The sequence below is a fragment of the Vicugna pacos genome, chromosome 3, assembly GCF_048564905.1.
Source record: "Vicugna pacos chromosome 3, VicPac4, whole genome shotgun sequence".
NCBI classification, from domain to species: domain Eukaryota; kingdom Metazoa; phylum Chordata; class Mammalia; order Artiodactyla; family Camelidae; genus Vicugna; species Vicugna pacos.
The window spans coordinates 116970450-116990360 of record NC_132989.1 but is presented as its reverse complement, the minus strand read 5'-3'; the positions used below and the strand labels follow the sequence as shown (position 1 = coordinate 116990360).

General features: G+C 44.1%; 1 long non-coding RNA gene across 4 annotated transcripts; it reads left to right on the top strand.

Annotated features, from left to right (window-relative positions):
- The first annotated feature begins 504 nt into the window (after positions 1–504).
- LOC140695727 (uncharacterized) lies at positions 505–18858 on the top strand. Of its 4 annotated transcripts, none has more exons than XR_012071576.1 (6): positions 505–557; positions 1482–1555; positions 1773–1891; positions 1999–2074; positions 4619–4823; positions 18644–18858. It is a non-coding gene; the product is annotated as an uncharacterized lncRNA (long non-coding RNA). The 4 variants fall into 4 exon arrangements; XR_012071573.1 differs by lacking the exon at positions 18644–18858 and adding an exon at positions 11505–12495; XR_012071574.1 differs by lacking the exon at positions 18644–18858 and adding an exon at positions 10375–11330.
- Positions 18859–19911: the final 1053 nt, after the last annotated feature.

The window sequence follows — 19911 nt, the reverse complement described above, 5'->3', positions numbered from 1 at the left end:
CACAGGCATGTGCAGCATATGCTCTGGTGGGTGGGGGGTTACTTTGCACCAGGGGGCCTGGCGCTGGGCCGCCTGGAGGGAGCTAGGAAGCAGAAGCCACGCTCCTCCCCTTCTGCAAAGCCGCTGGCAGACAGGACCGAGGGGCGCACGGGGACGCCCCTCTCCCGGGCCCTTCCCGGGGACCCCGAGTCCCAGCTTCCAAGGCCGGCCGGGGGACCCGGGGCCACGGCTCTCCCACCCCCGCCCCTGCTCTCTCGCTGCAGAACCGTGGGGGGCGATGGCGCTGCGTCCGGGTCCCCAGGCGGACCCGTCCACCAGCCCCATATTCAGCGGTACTTAAACACCCTCTGCGGAGGGTAGGCCACTGAGCACAGGGCTTGTCCTAAATCAAGTCAGCCTTTTCAGATACAAGCGAATTCTGAGCCAGAAGGGGGACCCTGAGACTCACGCGCAGAGAGCAGGAGCCACGCGAGCTCCCGGCTGGGGGCGGGGGTGAGGGCTCGCGGCCGCCCTGCCCCGGGTTCACCGCCGCCACCGCGTCTGAAGGGTTGGACCAGGTAACGACCGACTCTCGTGCTGCTCAGGAAAAGGCAGGGATTTGAAATCGGAGAGCAGCCCCAATTCTACTCCGCCTGTTGGGACCTGTGCCATCTCAGGAGACTTGTTCCCCTTTCTGAGCCTCAGTTTTTGCTGCCGTCCATGGATAACAGGACGTGCTGGCAAGTTAGCACGATAAATGGGAACTTCACAGAGAAACGCGAGGCCCTCGTGCTGGTGCCTGAGTCACTGGAGTGGGCGCTTTGAAACTGATGGCAGCGCTGATCACATCGCCGCAAATCTGATTATTTCATCTTCAATTTTTTTTTCTCATAATAGTGACTTTTGGAGATTTCTTTTTGAGGCTGGAAAGGAAAGGAAACAGGGAGAAACTGGGCCCTGAATCTCTCTAGTAATAATGCAGTGGATGGAGCTACAGGCCAGAAGTCTTAAGTAACAGGCTGGAGACCCGTCTCTGCCACTACCCAGTGACGTGGGACATGGCGGGGCCTCCTCTGCCCTTCAGCCTCCCCAGGACCAGAGTGAGAGCTTCAATCTAAACAGTCTTTTATTATGAGACATCGATTTAGAGGAAGGGCACCTAACCAGGATGATTTTGCCTCCCAGAGGCATTTGGCAATGTCTAGAGACGTTTTAGGTTGTCACAAGTGGAGGATGCTACTGGAATACTGTGCAGAGAAGGGGGTCCTAAAATGCACAGGACAGCCCCCATGACAGAAGATTACCAAAGCCCAGATGTCAGTGCCACCAAGACTGATTAGATGAAATAAACACAGTGTGCGTGTCTGTGTGTGTCAGGAAAATTTATTCCAATGATACGCATGTCTTAGAAGTTTTGGAACTTACTCTTAGTTTAGGAAAAAACCAACAGGATAAAACTTCTGCACATTTTAAAAATAAATATCTTTTATTATGCCTTTCAGGAAAGGGCCTTATGAAATCTGGGTGTGCATGGAAGATGCTAACATTTCAACCAAGTGTATCACCTGCTTCAAAGGTAACATGTTGTTCTTTGAAAGAAAACAAGGTATTTTTGGGATACTAAGGTTTGGCATTTAGTTTCAAGATTCTTATCTGCTTCTCCCAGCTGGGTTTAATCTAGTTTTATTTGCCCGTCTAACCTATCGTTACTGAAAAAAAATAAATTAAAAACGGTATGAACTATTCCCATTCTCCCTCCTCTCTTCCTTGTCTTCATATCATTGTGTAAGTAGGTCTGGTGATAATTAAGCTTGGTCCAGATGGACGGGGGATCTCTGCTAACAGAATTACCCACAGATGCTGCCTCAGATCCATCTGGCCGAGGGAAACACGACGCTTTGCTGTTCTTTAGGTAAGGCCTGTTTTGCTGTGGATACAAAGACATGCCTTCTTCTTAAGAGTACTCATTGTAATAAATGAAAGTGCCCTGATCTCTCATTTTACTTATGCCACATTTAGGACACAGAGGTCAGCCAAGAATGACAGCCCATCACACTGGAAATCCTGTGTGCGTGCAGCTGGCCAGATGCTAAGGGTCAGATGAACGATTCTCCCCCCGACTCTCTTCCCCTCTGTCTCTCTCTCCTCACAAAGATTTAGTTTTTCTCACATTTGCAGGAATAGGAATGATTTGGGGAGAAATCCAAAGAGGCAGATACCAGTTTTGTGTTTTGCCTTCCTTTGGTTCCCCTCTAACGAGCATCTGGACTAAACTGGACCCTGGGCTGTCCTTTGAATCTGCCTTAGTCTCAGACTAACCCAGGAGAGGCTGACCCTTTGCTCATTCCAGGGGATATCAACGTCTTTCTAGACCTTTCAGGATTCATCTCCTATTGAATCATTCCATCAATACTCTGAGTGTCCACCATGTGGCCCCTGTTGCTTTAGATTTTTCCATCCTAATCTATTACGTCCCCACCTGTATGATCTTGATAATTCATTTAACCTCTCCCCGTTCCAACTTCCCTCATCTAAAAAGAGGCAAACGACACGGAAACCTACTCATTACTTAATGCACACGCTCCCTCTCACCACACACGCTACGTCTTTGGGTAACAGTGGCTTTTCTGACACCCTCACCATCCTTATCCCGAGAGTCCGTGACATTGTACCCCTGGTGGATGAGTCCAGCCTATGAGCTGTCCTTCTGTCTTTGTATTTCCATGTGGGTTTTGGCCTCCCTGTGAGTTCAGCTATGGGAGACATGCCTCCCTGAGCACGTTATGATGCGCGGTGATCTTGCCTGCTGCCCTGTATTTTACATAATCATTCCGGAATTTAATTCAAAACTTCTCCATGTTCTAAAATTAGTCTATCCCTTGTCTTATTTTTATACCTCTAACATGGCTGCCAACTTTTTGCTTGGCGTGAAATATGAGTTCAAACTGATATACCAGAATGGTATTAATTATAGCACTCCAAATAGTAACAAAAAGCTGCATTACGAAAATTACTGGCTAACCACATACAAACAGTGCTTGCTGTCAGCTTTTTATAGCTAAAATTGGGACTATGTTGGGCCCAGTTTGTCTTGAACAGTGACGATGTTTCGAACCGCTATATCCTCCAAGAACCCATAATGTGAGTAGGTTAATTTAAAGACTTGAAGAGCAAGGACCATAAATGCAGGTCCCCAGGATGTGAGGTCAGGTTTCTGGTTCTGTCTGGAACACACCACCATTATTATGCACTTGGAGGATCAAAAAAGAAACACAATCTTATAATGCCACTGAGAGGAGTAGCTTGTTAAAATATTCAGAGCATATTGAGATACACTATAAATAACTAACTCTGCTTTTTTATTCTCTCATCAAGTTATAACAATAGCTGCGGTGCAATCAAGTAAAGTTTAGATTTTCCCAGTGATCTAGGCTTTTGACCCTGTTTTATATATAAATTTTTTAAGAGAAAATTTCCTTTGTAAAGAAGGCTAATAAAATTCTGGGGGAAAAAATTAATGATTTCTTGGCAGGGAAAAAGGAGAGACCAAAGGTGAGATTATAATGTAATAAAAGCTAATTTGACTAAATCAAAATTGTCTCTGGAACTAAGAAACTTCAGTTCTACAATGAAAACTGTTCCCATAATCTAACAGGCCTATACATTTTAATTTCTTGGTAAAAATGAATGATAAACAGTTCTATGAGCTGTTTCATGGCTTGTCCAAATAAGGTGGGTTTAATTCCTTGATCCCTCTTTAAAAAACCCTGGTTGATTTGGCAAGCATACTTTTCATGCAACATTAATGGAAAAAGCTTGAGAGATTTCCATCAACCACTAATGAAGATTTTTGTGATTTTTTTCCAGATAGTAGCTTTACTTTTTAAGGACTATTGGTCTTATTAACCATCCCCAAAATTACTTAGCTATTCCATTCCATGCTTAGTAGGAAAACCCTCGTTTCATATAATGTTTTGCAGTCTCCAATGGATGAGTTAAATTAACGTATTCACTTGTGGAAATGTGGTGCATGTGCAGTAAGTTTCAGACTCACTGCCTTGAAAATTCATTGGCTCATGTTCAAGAGAAGGGAGTTTGGGAAGGTAAAATACCTACTTGGCCAACACAGATTTTACTTCTGTGTCATAAGTAAGAAAGGCATGCAATTATTTCTTCTCCAAGGAAAAGTATTTATTTCCCATGAAGGGGTTTTCCTTCCAAGATCACTGGTGCATTTTCTTTCACAAGGTTCTCCCTACCTCCATGTGAACATTTTTGGCTGTTACTGTTTTGGAACTTAATAAGCAGCTCAGGAGGTTATGAAAGGGGTCTGCCTTTTGCAAAGAAATTGGGTTAAAATGAAGAGAAAATCAGCTTGTCCTCCTTGGGTCCCTCTCTTGGTCTGTAGCTGCAGAGGGACTCTCTTCTGGCTGGGAGCTCAGGGACATCCTTGACTTCAGGAACAATCTTCATCATCAGGAGAATTTGACTAGACTTAATGCTGATTCTGTTCCCCAGTCTCCAGTCTAGTACTTTGACTCCTACTGTTTCTCTCACGTTTATAGACTCCTTTGTTATGATCATTCAACCTGGGTTCTGGTTGAGTGTCTCTAAATCATGTGTTCTGATCTTTGAAAAGGAGATGATATATTGTAAAAATACATTTGAAGCACCTACTCACCGTCTTCAAAAACTTGGGGTTTGCAGAGTTCTGCTGCTGAACACTATGCTCTATTTGATGCTCTCAGCCTTCCTGCTTATTTGGTGCCTTGAGATTATCCTGGTGTTCCTGGCACAAATCTTCTACAGCTGGGATCTTCCTTCTCTGATGATGGATCCTTGAGGTATGTCAGTGTTTTTGGAAGGGTGGTACCAGGCCTGCCTGAGTCAGAATTGTGTGGGATGCCTATTAGAAATTCAGACACTCTCAGCACCTTCAACAGACTCCCTGAATCATAATCTCTGGAGATACAGCCCAAGAATTAGCATTTAAACAAGCTGTTTAGCACATCGATATTGGACTGCATATCAGAGTGTGAGTCAGAGATTATATATAGAACATTGCATCTGAGTAAATGTCACACAAGAAAGAGGTGCTGTGGACCACTGGCATGCCCTTGACCAGAGTTTAGAGGGAGCAAAATGGATGTTCTCTTAATATCAGAATCGTTACTAGTCAGAACAATAAAAATTGCAATATATTATAAAAGGAATACTTGCACATAAACAATTTTGGATATTTCTATTTGATCTCTCTCCCAATAGCCACTTGAGGATCTGATTAAAGAGAACCCAGAGAATGTTGGTGATTAAAATTCAAACCTCTCTACATATTAAAAAAAAAAACTCAGTTCCACAAGAAAAGCAAACAATGTCACTCGTAACACACACTTATAATATAATTAGGAGACAGGAATACTATAAATGTCAAATAAACAGCAAGATTCAGACGTGAACTCTGGAGCCCATCCTGAACAAACTGTCGGGTAACAGCATGTAGAAAAATGGAGAGGGAAGAGGCTGTGTGTAGAGGAGAAAGCCCCTCTTGGTGAGGAAATAAGGAAAATCATTTCTGAAGGAGAAGTAGGATGGTTTAGTGGTAAAAGAGAAGGGAGCAAGGGGTGAAGCAAGTACCTACATAAACACAAGAGAAGCTGAGAATATGCAATACCCCAGTGCCCTCCCCTGGCAACAGAGGTCAGAAGGCAGGGAGGGAGGGAGGGAGAAATGAAGGAAAGAGCTGCCTTTAACTGTACCAACAGAAGAATGCGTGTTTGAATCAAGATGCCCAAACTCCATTTGCACTTCCATATTCAACTGTTGTTGCTGGTCAACAACAACAAAAGGTATTTTTAAACAGTTGAGAGAGAAAAAAAGTTATAAAATACAGAAAATATCATAAGAAAAGCATAAAAATAAAAATGTTTGTCAAATATATAATTTCTATCCCAGAGAGGCATTTATGAGTGGGACAGAAGCATTATTTGTTCTAAAACTGATAACACACCAATCCACAGATTAAAAAATCTCTACAAAAACAACAAAATAAAAAGCAAAGCAAGATAAACAAAACAAGCAAACAACTAGATACATTCTAGTAAAAAAAAAAAAAAAAAAAAGCAAAGGCAGGATGGAACAAGCAGCCAGAGGGGAAAAACACAAGACATAATACCTTCAAAGGAGCAACAGTAAAACTAGACACTGACTTTTGACAAGAACAGTTGAAGCCAGAAGACAATGGAATTGCATCTATATTTTCAAAGGGCTGAAAAAAAAATTGCCAGCCTAGAATTGGCTACCAAGAGATCACACCCTTCACAAATGAGGCAAAATCAACGTATGTTCAGAGGAACAAAATGAAGAGAAGTAATTACCAGCAGATCTTCATTAAGAGAAGTTCTAAGGAAGTTGTTCACAGAGAAGGATATTCATCACAGACAGAAACCTAAAGGAACAGAAACAAATGCAGAAGACTGGAAAGAGTAAATTATGTGCGTAAATATGAATGAATTTTGATGGTGTTAAACTATAGTATCTGATGGGACTTAAAATATATTTATGATTGAAACATGTGACAACAGTAACACTAAATGTCAGAAAAATGAATGGAGCTCTGAACTCTTATCATTATCAGGAAATTAGTGAAAATAATAATTTAAATTAAATTGTATATAAGTCAGGCATGCATATTTTACCTTTTGGGTAACTACTCAAGGAATAATAAAATAATATGTAACTAACAAAAATTAGAGGAAAAACATAACAAAATACTTGACTGATCAAAATCAAGAAAGAAAAGAAGAAGGAAATTAACCCACATACAGTCTACCTTCGGATAATCCCACGCTGCCTGCCTTGCGAGGGTCTGTGCGCCTCCGTGTTTCCTCTCCTGGAATCTGTGCTGGTGCATATGTTTTTCTTCTACATATGGTATAACCCCCAGGAGACACTGCAGTTATTTTTCTTTTACATAATTACTTATCTTTTTAGAGATGTAACCAACAAAAAGGAAAGAATTCTTGATACTTTCCCAGGTAATGACCTGACACCCTCTTTCATTCGCGTGGTTCTGGGCTACCATCCAGTATCATCTTTCCTTTGCTTGAAGGACGTCTTTAACATTTCTTGTAGTGCAAATTTTCTTGTGATGAATTCTTTCAGTTTTTGTATATCTTGAGAAAGTCCTATGTCTTCATAATTTTTGAAACGTACTTTCAGGGAGTAAAGACTTCTAAGTTGACAATTTCCCCTAGTGCTTTAAAGCTGTTTCTCCCCTGTTATCTAGCTTACATTGTTTCTGATAGGAAATCTACTGTCATCCTCTTCTTTGTTCTTCAGTAACTAAAGTGCCTTTTTTTCTCTGGCTGCTTTTAAGATTTACTTCTTGGAACTGTGGGTTTGTAGTTTTCATCAAATTTGGAGAAGTTTTGGCCAGTAGCACTTCCAATGGCTTTTCTTTCCCCCCACCCCCATCTCTCCCCTTCTCTGGAGACCCTAGTCAGATGTCTGTTTGATTATTTGAAGTTGTCCCACCATCCATTTCTTCTAAAATTCTCCTTTCCCCCTGAATTTCATTTTTTAATCATTTTTCTCTCTTTTCTCTATTTTTTCTTCTGCAATGTCTAATCTTTTATTAACACCACCTGTTATATTTTTTATTTAATTAATAGTCATTTACACCTCTAGAAGTTTGACTTGGGTGGTTTCAATGACTTCTGTGTCTCAACGTAACATGCTTAATCATTCCTGTAGGCTCTTGAACACACGGTATACAGCCAGACACCTCTTTTGACTCTACCTGTGCCATTTTTGACCAACTGACTTTTCTCCTCATGGAGATTTGTATTTTCCTACTTCTCTGTAGGCATGGTGGGTTTTGATTGATTACCAAATGAGAATTTTACCTGGGATGTTGGATGTTTTTGTATTCCTATATGTATTTTGATCTGTATTCTTGGAGGAAGTAAAGGTAGCCAGGGACAGAGTGGTCCTTTCAGAAATCACTTCAAAGCTGACTTGGGTGAGATCAGAACAGTGTTTAGTCTAGTGTTAGCTTCCCCCCAGTACTTAGCCATGGCTCTTCTTAGCGCTCTGTGGATGTTCCACGGACGATGAGATTTTCCTCTCTGGCTGGGAAGAGGCACTATGCCCCGTCAGCTAGAGACCGGGTGCTGTTCTCCCCAGCCCTACTGGATCCTTCACCCCTCTTTCTGGCAGTTTCCTCACACACACAGGCTGAGCACTGTTCCCTGGACTGAGCTGACCCTCTGTCTCAGGAACTCCAACCACCTGGTTCACTTGAACTCACATCTCTCTCTTCCTCGTGGATTCTGCCTGGTCCCCTCCCTGTGCTGCCGCCTCAGCGCCTTCTCTGGACGGTAAGCTGAGACATCATACGGCTCACCTTTCTGTCTCTTAGATGTCTCTGCCCTTTGTCGCCTCATGTCCAGTGTTTTAAAACCATTATTTGATACATTGTGTCAGTTTTTTGTCCCCTTGGGCTAGAGAGTAAACCCAGTCCCTGTGACTTTATCTAGGCTGAGAGCAGAAGTCTCGCCATAAACAAACTGGAAAATGAATGAAAAACCAGGGGATGTGTTTGTGACACACCACTATTTCAGAGGAACAGTGTTAATATCCTTCTTGTCGAAAAGATTTTTAGGACTTGTGAAGACATGTTTAGCCACAAAAAGAGACAAAAAAAGTAGCAACGTTCATAAATGGTCCTTCTGGAAAAGTTGAAATACAAATGGCCAAAGGCAAAGAGAAAAGTGTTCCATCTCAATAATGTTTAAGTAAATACAATGTACAAACCAGTGAAACCCATTTTCTCCATCTCAGCTTGGCACCAGGTAGGTGAGCCCCACTACTAAGAGCGCGTGAGGAAAGAGGCATTCTCACACAGCGCTCACGGGGGTGTGGCTGGATACCATTTTGGCTATATACATGTATTTATAGCCAAATATATATATATACACACACACACACATATTTGGTATTATATATGTATATATATTTGGCTACAAATATGTACATGTTTTTGTATGTGTTTGTGTTTTTTAAGTTTTAAACTGTAATTTCCCATTGGTCTTCTTTTTCCTAATGAAATTGTTCTTGATGAAAATAAAACCAAGTTCACATTACAGGGATGATATTAAAACTTTGCTTATAAAAGTCAATATTAAAGAAAAATCTCTCTTCAAAAAGTAGTACATACTTCTTTCTCTTTCTGGCTTACTTCACTTAGAATGACATTCTCCAGGAGCATCCATGTTGCTGCAAATTGCGTTATGTTGTCGCTTTTTATGGCTGAATAGTATCCCATTGTATAAATATACCACCTCTTCTTTATCCAGTCATCTGTTGATGGACATTTAGGCTGTTTCCATGTCTTGGCTATTGTAAATAGTGCTGCTATGAACATTGGGGTGCAGGTGTCATTTTGAACTAGGGTTCCTTCTGGATATAAGCCCAGGAGTGGGATTCCTGGGTCACATGGTAAGTCTATTCCTAGTCTTTTGAGGAATCTCCACACTGTTTTCCATAGTGGCTGCACCCAACTGCATTCCCACCAGCAGTGTAGGAGGGTTCCCCTTTCTCCACATATGAGATCGCTCATATCTGGAACCTAAAAACCAAAACCAAAAACAACAACAACAACAAAAAAAGCATAAATACAAAACAGAAATAGACTCATAGACATAGAACACAAACTTGTGGTTGCCAAGGGGGCGGAGGGTGGGAAGGGATAGATGGGATTTCAAAATTGTAGAGTAGATAAACAAGATTTTACTGTATAGCACAGGGGAATATACACAAGATCTTATGGTAGCTCACAGAGAAAAACATGTGACAATGAATGTATATATGTTCATGTGTGACTGAAAAATTGTGCTGAACACTGGAATTTGACACAACATTGTAAAATGATTATAAATCAATAAAAAATGTTTAAAAAAAAGTAGTACATACTAATAAATCAGCTTTGGTTTAGCCATAAAATAAGATGCTATGCTACTATTAAAAATAAAGATGCCTGTATGTTTTTTGACATGGGAAAATTTTGTTATATAATAATGGGTGAAAAGAGAACATCCAAACAAAATCATGGCATGATCCCCTGAGTGTGCCTGTGTGTGTGTGCATGTGTGTGTGTGTGGATGTGTCCGTGCGTCACTGGGTATCACTGTAATGGGTGTGATTGTGCACAGGTGTGAGCATATACGTGTGTCTAAGTGGATATGTGAGTGCTTGTGTGCATGGGAGTGTGTGTTGTGTGTAAGAACATGTGTGGGAATGCAACCATGAGTGCATTGTGTGTGTGTTATTTTCTTTATACTTTGTCTGTATTCTTCAAAATGTTTTCATAATGAGTGTGTATTTCCTTCTAATCAGAGAGAACCATAAAAGTCTCCCTCAGGGAGAAAATAAACTTAATACACAGAACACGGCGTTTATACGGAGACCTGAGCTGAGCAGTTCAGTGGAAATACAACCTTGGAGAAAGATGGTGTCTTGATGTCTAATTACAAGAACAAGGAGTTGATTCCAGAATGTAAGATGCACAAGTCAATGCAGAAAATGAGACGGAGAACAAACGCTCACAACAGACAAAGGAACTGTGGTTCTTGTTCTCAGGGGGAGCAAACAACCTTGCCTGAGCACCTGCCTCCCCATCAGTCTAATGGCAACGTGGGAGAGTTTATTTGGTTTTTAGCATCACAGGGTCCAGTTCAAGACCTTCATTACAGGGCTGGTGAGCATGCGCCCTGCGTCTGTGTCTCCAGGGGGTGAGCGTGAGACACAGCACCCAGCGTGGCACTGACCTTGAGAAAGCCCTCGGCAGCTAGGCGCCGTCTCCACCCGCTGCGGCGTGAGACCGCAGGGAGTGGGCACTGCATCAGCGGACCTGCGCTGCCCGGAGTTCCGTCTGGCTTCCATCAGCAAGACCTGCTGACTTGTAAATTAGTTTCTGTGGGTGGGGATATGAGCATGTGCTCCAGTTGAAAAAATTAGGGCGTGGAGTTTATAAGCCCCTGCCCGGAGTTTCTGATCCTCCTTCCCCCAAAGATGTCAGCGCTCGTGACTTAGGGAGCACAGAGAACGGAGTCTGCGTGACACGGGGCCTCCGCCCAACAGGCACCTCGCACTGGGGCGTGACTCAGCGTGTTTATGGATTCTCCTAATCCCGACTCTGTCTTCCCGGGTTCCCGGACCACTTAGCCATCTTTTCATTTCACACTGAAGGGGTTTCCTGGTAACTTCATCAGACATTCACTTTCCTCCCTGCTCCCCAAACGTCTGGAGAGCCCAGTAATCAATAAATCAATAAACCAATTACCGATAAAGTCTTTACCCAGTGGCGGCTCCTGATTTTCTATATAATGGAGGAGTGTTCTGGCGAAAGGATAGGAGAGGGGATGGGGCTCTTTTAGAAGCTGTGAATGCATTTGACCACGATGGCCCGGGTGTGTTGAGCAGAACAGCGGGGCCAGAGCTCTGTCTGTCTCTCTCCTTTCTTGCAGCCGCTCACTTTGGTGCAGAGCCGGGGACAAGCACAGAACAGGCAAGAAGACTACAGCCCGTCAGCGCTTCTCAGAACACAGACGTTAGCTGTTTACGGACCCACCCACCAGAGGAAGGTTATTTGATGTATCCTGGTATTGTGTCTGTGCAGCAGAACTCATTGATCTTGTGCAAACAGTGTCTCATTAAGATGGAAGATACGGGCAGAGCTCTCCTTGATGTTCTGGGAGGTCAGCACATGGCGCGTCTGTTAGGGCGACAGCACACACTGCGCAGAGCACGAGGGATGCCCAGTAAACAGCCGGCAGCAGCGTCCAGCGCTTCTGTCCTAACTCGCACAGTCCTGGGCCATGGAGGGAACTGCTGTCACACAAACACTGTCTCATTAATTCCTCCCAGGGTCCCCATCACACCAGACAGGAGACGTGATGCAGCTGCTTGACAGCTTTTATGTCCCAGCATCACGATGCTCTTTAGGGGGTCCGGCTGGGGAGACCACCTGGGACCTTGGCCTCCTTTGCCCAAGGACACCCCCGCACTTCCAGCTCTATCTCCCACTCCCCTGCCGCCCATTACTTTGGCTCACAGTTGGACAAGAAGATCCCAGGCTAGCCGTTTAAAATCAGGTGCAAAGTAAGAGGCAGCCCTTCCCAGGCAACAGAAACCATGCTCTCAGTCATGCAGGGACTGATTTTGCAAAGACGCCGTGAAGGTAATCTATAGAGAGCGAGAGATCAGAGGGCCAAAAGGGATTGGCACGTAGCCACCACGCACTCTCCCAGCACTTGGCTCTGGGGGGAGCAGCTACCAGCCTGTCGGAGCTGCTCCCGCCCCCGGAACAGCGATGGAGGCGTTTATGTTTCTTCCCTCGACAGCGACTCCTGTTAGCCGGCATCTGCTGCAGAGGTTTTCTTCTGCCGTCAGTGTCTCCCTGGGAGCAATCAACGTAATGAGATTATGTTAATGTCTTCATTGGATGAGGAAACCTTTCTTAACAGCCAGAAACTAAACATCTAATGAACCCTTCCAAGGATGAATAAAAGGCATTTTCTGTATATTCTTCAGGTTATCACTTATTTCTCCTATTTTATAAAAAGATTACAGCAGATTATAATTAATTCACTATAAAATCATTCCAAACAAAAATAAATAAATTCATAAAACAAGGCGCAGAGAAGACAGGACGGTAATTCACTGGCCACGATGTAAGAAAGTAACAGCCAGATTCCGACCCGTAAGCTCTTTGTGCAGGAAGGTCCTCAGATTCAGAATGTGTGAGGCTACTGAGCAGAGGCTGGGCCGGGGCTTTCCAGAGCCGGAGCTCACGGGGGCCCCCAGACAAGATGGTCTCTTCTGTCTTGAACACAGCGATAAGAGAGGACAGGTGTCACCTGCGGTGGGTGGGGAACGAAGCCGGAGCAGCCTTGGGTGGACCCTCTGCCTGCCCACAAGTCATCATGAGGACGGGGCACACCGTGGGCGCTGAGACAGGTCATTGAACAAGGAGCCTGAAGGAGGAGTGGAAGGTACTCCTCACTGAAGGTCCCACGGACATGGTCCCTAAATCAGGTGTTGGGAGGAGAGCTGACCATCAGCAGAGGGTGAGGGCTGCTCTCAGGTGCCGTGAATGGGGCCCAAGGAGCTGCCGCCGGTCGGGGTGGGGGACGCAGATATGAGACATCATAGGTGCAGGACCTCGTCCTGACCCCCTGCGGGGTGCCTGATGGCTGTGGTCAGCAGGGCAGTGCCCGAAACATGCAAGGACAGATGTGCGAGGGTTCTCTCTAGGGAGGGTTTCTTGTGCAAAGGGTGAACCCAACATCATTGCCAGTGGAAGGTCAGGAGCCTGTGGCAGGGCTGGTCACACTGCAGAATCCAGGAACCCCTCCGGGCAGACTGTGTGAGCCAGCAGGTGACTCGGAAGGACAGGAACTTCTGCTCCCTGCGGGGCTGAAGGCTTTAGTCTCCTGGCCCCTAGGGAGCCGTGGGGTTCCCTCGTGAGTCAGGACCCACGCCTGTGACACGGTTCCCAGCACTGTGTGATGACCCCGACTTCACAAGCTTGCTGTGAGGGGGGCGCGGCGTGAACGGGCTGAGAACAGGAGCTGCTCGTGGCCAGAAGCCCTGTTAATAGGGCCTCGGGGGGTGGAAAAGCAGGGGTCAGCTCTGCTTCAGACCCTCGTGTCTGTTTGGTTACCCCCCTGTCTTCCTGGCTACACTCAATCCTGTGCTTAAACGCACGTTTCCTCCCGCTTGTTTTCTCTGCCCGGACGGAGCTGGCGTCAGCAGTCCGCTCCTGGTAGACTGACCTCGTTCCCTTCTGCTCACTGACCCTGCCGTCCTTCCCCTCTTCCTTCCTCGTAGATGACCCACTCAGCCAGGCGTCCCGCCTCACTGTAAGTCAGGCACACGGGGGGAATCCATAAGCCCTAATTAGTTACTGCTATTTCAACAGAAAGTGATTACGGCAGACCAAGAGCCAAGACGATTCAGCAAACTCAGCGTTCGTTAAAAGGTGCCTTGCATCCTCCTGGGCTCAACGTCTTGTAGAGAGAGAATACCTTTTAATCAGAGGTCCCACCGTGGGATGCTGGCTCTGGTTACTGCTTATGAGACACGTGACTTTCTTAGGCTCCGTCTCCTCATTTAAAATGCGAAGGACGTGCCCAGCTCTCAGGACGTGACTCGAGAAGGAGAATTCAGTACCTGAGTCAGAGGACTGACCAGACGCAGCGGCAGCCCTGCTGTCGGGGGGCTGGTCGCTCCTGCCATTTGTCCAGAGCTCCTGAAAGTTACCCCACTTAGCATCACACCTTTTGGTAGAGATGGAGAGGTTTATTTTGATCAGACAATGGACTTTGGGAAACAGACTCCGTTGACTGTGGCTCCTTTGCCAGCCCTGACACGTGGCTCACGGCAATGTGGGGAGGGACAGGTTGGAAGTTCGGGATTTGCAGATACGCATGACTGTATATACAATAGATAAACAGCAAAATCCTACTATATAGCACGCGGAGCTATATTCAATATCTTTTAATGACCTATAATGGAAATGAATATGAAAAAGAATATATATATAAATGTAGAACTGAATCACTTTTCTGTACACCAGAAACTAACACAGTATTGTGAAGCTACTATACTTCAATTTAAAAAAAATATTAAAAACGGAAAAAAAAGGCTTTGGATTGGTCTGACAGAAGGAGCTACTCACACCACACTCACTCTCGAGTGAAGGGGCTGAAGGGTTTGCAGCTAGAGCCACAGAGCTTGCCTGAGATGTAACAACGCAGCTGAAGCCACAACAAAGAGGCTGACTTTGCTACTGCCCAGATGAGGGTTACCAGACGACACTGCTGTGACAAGTGACAAATACGAAATTCTCATTTTTAGGTGTTTATGTATATGCTGCTCATTTGCTTATGGAATCAAGAACACAAGGCAGCTTTTACACAACATGAGGTGTTCACTCGAAACTCTGATTTTAAATTTAAGCACCTCTCCTGCAGGAATAATCAAGTTTTGCTGCAAAGTTCTATGGACGACACTTATGGGTTCCCACTTTACTTAGAACGATAGGTGGGCCTCAGAAAATGATAGGATCACAACGTACAAATTCACTCAGTTTGGTAGAAATTTAGAAATTGCTGTAAGGTGTCTTAAACTAGAGTGCCACACCGGTAGCCACAACAGGTACTCTCGACTTTCTAAACGTGTTACTCACTCATTCATACTGTCAGCCGTGCCGAGTGTGAGGCATCGTACTAATCCGGAAAATGCAGGCGTGAGTAACGGCTAGAGCGTCAAGGGTCAAGGTCGAGCTGGAAGTGAGACAAATCAGCCCAGACGCCAGTTCCAGAACCTGAGAGACGTCTGTGTGGGCCCGGTGGTGCCTCACAGGAGGGGGGCCTTCTCCCCACCTTCCTCCCTCTCTCTCTGCAAATGTGACACTACCCAGGTGTTTAAAAGTGTATATAATATTCTTAAAACTTTTCTGAAGTCAAAATAAGCACTTAAAATATAACCAAACCTTCCAACTTGGTGCTTTAAAAAAGTCATTTTATTATTTTATTATTTTATTTTATTATTTTATTTTATTATTCATTTTATTATTTTATTTTATTATTTTGAGTGAACTTTATTTTATTTTATTTTTTTGAATGAACATCTTTTTATATTTTATCTTCCCTTTGCATTTTATCCTCTGTGAACTGCTCATTTACAGTCCTATTTTCCTTTGGATAATTTTGCTTCCCTCCTATACACCTGGATGAAGTCTTCATATTCAGGATGTTAACATTTTCTTTTCCCATCAGATGTGAACATTGTCCCCTGTGTTTTTCTCAGACACGTCAAACTCATTCTAGAGTCAGGGTTTGCATGGTTGTTCTCTCTGCCTAGAAGATGCAGCCCGAGGGCTACAGTCTGGAACCCTTAGTACGTACACTGGCGAATTATCCCAGACTGGCCAGCAGGATCCCCTTCAAACTGGAACATGTCCATCATTCTGGAAGAGCCAGTAGCTCAGCAGCAATGCTGAGGCTGAGATGCCCGTGAGGAGCACCTCTGTCTGCATCTCTCCCCCCTTTCCCCTCCCCTGGCACAGTGCATGGTGCATGGGAGGCCCTCAATGAGTGCTTTTGAGTGGACAATTGATACATGAGTGAATGCACGTGTTGACTCCCCTAAATCGCCCTTTCTTTTCTCATCTACTCATCCTCTGGAGAGCCCTGCAGCTTCCTCAGGCAGACTGGACCCGCCCTGGGGAAGCCTCCCATGTCCTTGAACATGCCCCTGTCATGACACAGGATGGCAACCTAGGCATTCATTTCTGTTCTCCTATGGTACATTCGAAGCATAAGGCCAACGTCTGTGTCTTATCCGTTTGTATCACCAGCAAATGTTATAGTACCTGGCGTGTCCAACTTCTGGAACAATCCACCTAATGAGAAGTCTCAAGAGACAAGCACCAAGGTGCTAAAACCAGACTCTGTTGCCCTGCCCTACGCACTGGGCTCCGTGACCCACAGGATCATGGTGCGGAGGACCAGCCAGCCCTGGTTTCTGATGGCCCGGCTCTGCAGACAGCTGGCAGGATTTGGGGTGAGGACACCTCATCCTCCACTGAAGGCATGTGAGGAGGCCACTGACCAGAGGGACTGGGGACTGCCCTAAGTGGGAACTTCTCCCAGGAGAAGGGAGAGGTAATCGGACAGACTTGACCCAATGGCAATGTGAAGGAGCCGTCAGGGTCCGTCATTCTGACAATCCCGCGCTGCAGCCCCGACCGGCTCACCTTGTGTGAGCCCTTCAGGGCACACAGCCATTGGTGAAAGTGAAAATGAAAGTTTCTGACTGCCTTGCCAGGCATCTTGTTTTTGAACAGGGCGTCCGGGGTTTTAGACACCTGCCTAGAAAACAACAATAAAAACCCAGACAGAGCCAGGCTCCTCCTCACTGTGTATCTTCTGGTTTCATCCTAATTGCTGATAACCTTGGTCAACAGCGATATGAGATACTTCAGCTTTGAATTTCTCCATCTATTTAATGATCTCAGAATAAACATTTGCAAAGACAGTACTTAAGGGAGCCCTGCTGTCCTTTTGTAAGAAGACGACTCCGACTCCTTTATTACGAAGGATAAATTCACCCTTAAGTTGTCTTTTGGATAGCCAAATGCTAATGTCGTGTATTCTGCTGGAAAATGTAAAATGCTCCTTTGTCGCACAAAAGGAAAGGGCAGTTTTACACAAAGATTCCTTCTCCTAATGCCTATTAGGATGACACTAGCCAGCTAGCTGAGGGCAACCCTAAAATATGGAAAACGCCGTGCAGCTTTGACCTTGGAAGCCTCCAGAACATCAGAGAAGGTGCCAGGTGGGAGCAGAAGAGCCCTGTTGGAGTGGCCAGCGAGAGCCTGGGGCTCAGCATGAGGACAGGACAAGGCCAGTGAGGTCGCATAGCCGGCTTTGTCTCACTGACCGATCTTGGCTCCTAACACGGATGACACCCCCAGCCGAGGGGCCCCAGAAACACTTGGAGGGTCTCAGCTTCTGCAAGTGATTTCTGGGAGGGGGCCTCTCTGGGACCCTTGAGAAGCCTGGCACACTATTGATGGATTATTTCTTAGACATTTTTAGCCTTTACTTATTATGAGTGTGATTTTTCTATTTCATTTTGTAATTGGTTATTATTGGTGAAAACAGAAGTACAACTGATTTTTGTATGTTTCTATGTTTTACAGCAATCTTGCTGAACTATCTTCTTCTGCCTCCCCTGGCAAAGAAAACATTGTGTTTATGGATAAAGATTTTTGGGTCTTATAGTATTGTAGCTGCACCTCCCTGTTCTTTTAATTGCTATCCTTGCTTTTATACTACGTCTGTTTAACAGTGACTAGTTAGCCATCACTTATGCCTTCTCGCTGGGGCGTTAACTACTGTTGAACACCTCCACGTTGTTAGCATGGTTTGGAGTTTAAAATCAACTTGTTAACCACAAAGTTTGCTGTTAATATTTTATATTAAATAGCTAATTCCATTTATGACATGTTTCATTAATGTTTCTGTTGTATCCCACAATCTCCCTCTCAGTTTTTTGTTTCTTTTTCTAAAGTTCATCCCCTAGTAGCTAGCTTGAAAATACTAGGAGGAGGATTATTTTCCTCAGGCTTTTTAGTTATTAGACTTTCGTATTTTGGTGTCTTCTTTGATGAGAACAAAGCCTGCTGGGAATTTAGTTGTTATTCTGAGATAGATTGTCAGTCTTTTCTTTGGCACTTTCAGAGATTTTTTCTTTATTTTTAGTGTATTGCATTATCTCTTTAAAATATGGCTAGAATATACATATATCACATAAATAATGCATATTATTATATATTATAAATTATATAATATAATAAATTATAATAAATCGTTATATATTATATACTATTATTGTAAATTGCATATTACATAATTATACTGTGTAAATGATAAATATATAAATTATATGATTGTTAATGATATATTATATATTATTATATATAGTATTATATTATGTATTATATGCAATACATATACTCATATGCTCAGTTTCAAGGTTATATAAACTATATAATATACTATGTAATATGACATATATTATTATTATTATATAGAGTATACACTCAATCTGAAGACCCGTGCCTTCTTGAACTCAGGAAGACTGAAGCAGGACCACTTCTCTGCGATTTCCTCTACACGCTCTTCTGAAGCACTTACAACCTGTACCTGGAAGCTTCCCACCCTGTCCTCCAGGTCTCTTAACTATAAACACACACACAGAGCACAGCGCAGAATCGCACGCACGTTCGTTTCCTTGTCTCCTGCCTCCTCCTGCTTCCTTCCGTGTAAGTGTCTGAGGACTGTCTTCTAACTACCTGGTTCTCTCTTTTACTGTGTTCAGTTGTGAGATATGCTAACCTATTCTGAGTTATTTCAGTGTCTACATGTTTTAATTTTGAATATTTCTAATTATTTTTACCTGTCTCTCTTTTCCATTTTACCTCTGTCAGTTACTTTAGTCATAATTTCTTGTTCTTTTAAAAGTTAGACTTTTGGTTATTACAGGGTGTTGAATATCGTTCCCTGTGTAGTTTGGTGCAGCCATTATGGAAAACAGTATGGAGAGTCCTTGAAAAACTAAAACTAGACTCACCATATGATCCAGCAATCCCACTCCTGGGCGTGTACCCAGAGGGAACTCTAATTCCAAAAGACACACGCACCCCAGTGTTCACAGCAGCACTTTTTACAACAGCCAAGACGTGGAAACAACCTAAATGTCCACTGACAGATGAACAGATAAGGAAAAAAGATACATTTTTTAAAATTAGTCTTTGAGCGATCTGTGGATACTTAAAAGTATTAGAATATTTGGCATATTCATTTTATTTGGAGTGGATTCATTTTCCAATTGTTGATTTTGTGAGCTGCATTTCTTAGCAGTGTATTTTTTCACGTGTTCTGATATTTTGGTTAGCAATGTTTAGAGTGGAAGGTTTAGGCTAGTTATGAGTTCTCTCCATCCTCTCCCCAACCCTTCTTATCTGTCTCCTCCTCAACCTCCCCTCCCCACCTCCTGTATTTCCCTTCCTCCTCCTCCTCCTCCCTCTCTCTCTATCTGTCTGTCTGTCTGTCTCTGTGTCTCTCTGTCTCACCCCCACCCGCTTCCTCTCCCTGACTCCTTCCCTCTCTCAGTCTGTATTCAATTCTCCTTTCACCACAGATTTGAGGGTTGCTTCCACTTAGCACCCTTGGCCCCTAGAGTAGAATCAGATGTGCAGTCGCACTTGGAAGGCCCTTCCCTGGTGATAACAGGGGTCGTGCAGACCAGCCCTTCAGCCAGAGGCCAGACGGCGCAACTCAGTCTCAAGGCCACGTCTCT